This window comes from Sceloporus undulatus, chromosome 2 (assembly GCF_019175285.1).
Source record: "Sceloporus undulatus isolate JIND9_A2432 ecotype Alabama chromosome 2, SceUnd_v1.1, whole genome shotgun sequence".
NCBI classification, from domain to species: domain Eukaryota; kingdom Metazoa; phylum Chordata; class Lepidosauria; order Squamata; family Phrynosomatidae; genus Sceloporus; species Sceloporus undulatus.
Genome location: NC_056523.1, coordinates 239734688 through 239736405, shown reverse-complemented (window position 1 = coordinate 239736405; position 1718 = coordinate 239734688).

Here is a 1718-nt window from a genome sequence, read left to right as displayed (position 1 = left end):
CTAAGGACTGGAGTGCAGCTTTGGTGCAGCTTTTGGACTCTTAGGACACATGCATCATTGAAATACCATTCCTCCAAAGTGACTCGAAGCAGCTTTATTTTGGCCTGTCTGTAACAGGCCCTAGATCCTTTTCACATGTAATCTTGTTACGCCAGGTGAGTCCTATCCAATATCTATGCCTTCCTCCTTAATGTACAAAAGCAGCCAGAGAGCTTCCAGACATGGCTGCATTAGCCAAGCAACCCAGCTGCTCTTGCATACTCAATACAGAAATAGCAGCCTCTGCTCTTTCCGTATGGCTGCTCCTTCTTTGTCAGGTGCTCAAGTGTAGCCAAAACATGCAGAGATGAACCATATGCAGGTGCTCTTCACCAGGTGCTCATGTGTATCCAGAACATGCACAGATGAACCACGAGAGCCCTGCGCCTAATCAGTGGCTAAGAGAACAGAGCCATGCCTGAATATCCTCTGGATTCTTTTGCACTCTGGGCTCAATATAATACATGGGGAAATAGGTGATACTTCTTTGTGCAACTTCAGTCAAAGCACATATGGCAGCATAAGCAAGGGACATTCCACCAGACATGCTGAAACCAATGGATTCTTTCTCTGCCTATACTGTTCTTACCTAGGTATACCTTTTAAGAACTCTAACATTTGATACCTATGTTTGCTTTATACCCTCTTTCTTCCCCATCTGCACTACCTTTTGTCTTGTATTGCTTAAGTCTAAATCCTGTTGTTAATTCCATCTACAATGGACCCACTATATAAAGACTAAAAGATGGGAAATGAAGAAGAAAAAAAGCTAATTGAGTCATCATTAAATAAACCCTTGTATACGTTTAATTGATTCAAAGGTCTGCTGTAGTTGGGAGTAACAACATTCAGGCAACCAATGAGCACGGACTGACTTGTTTTTAATGTTTCTCCATAAACTACAGTGGGAACTTTTTTGGCTAAAGACTGGGATAAAAATGTTTTAAACACATAAATAAACCACAGTAGAATATCTTAATTCCAAAGCTTTCATTATGACTCAATAATGACTCCACTCTAATCAAGGAATATGTTGACTCTTACAGATCTCATTAAAGAAATGATATAGCAGTTCCTTGTTTTATAAAAAAAAGGCCAATGAAAAAGGCTTATGATAGTATTGGTAGTACAATGATATACAAAGATATGTGTATAGACTGCATTTACTATAGTTAATATGTGTTTGTTATCTGTATTTTAAAAACTTTTCAGGTTGTTCAGTTGCTGCTGTGGTGCCTTGCATGATTGCAGTGCACCCACTAGGAGTGTATCTTATCTATGCCTATTAGCAAATTTAAAAGCATGGAACCTTACTACTTTTGGCCTTTGCTGTAGCAAAATACATTTTCCTATTTCTCCCTTCTGGGAAATGTTCTCTGAGTAAGTGGAGCATTTAATAAAATGGCTTGCATACAGATGCATGCAGGCAATTTCACTTAAAAACTTAAATGAAGATAGCAGCCAAGAGCTGTACCTTCTGCTACATTTGATACACTGGAGGAAAGAACTTGATGCTGAAAATCTAGTCTACAAATGTAAGCAACCTCGTATTCTAAAGATCTAAATTAATATATTCTTTATTAAGTAGCTTAAAATAACTACAAAACTATTTCCTTCAACTTTATCCCTGATCAATACAATATCAAAGAAGCAGTGGGGGGTATGGAGTGGGGGGGGGG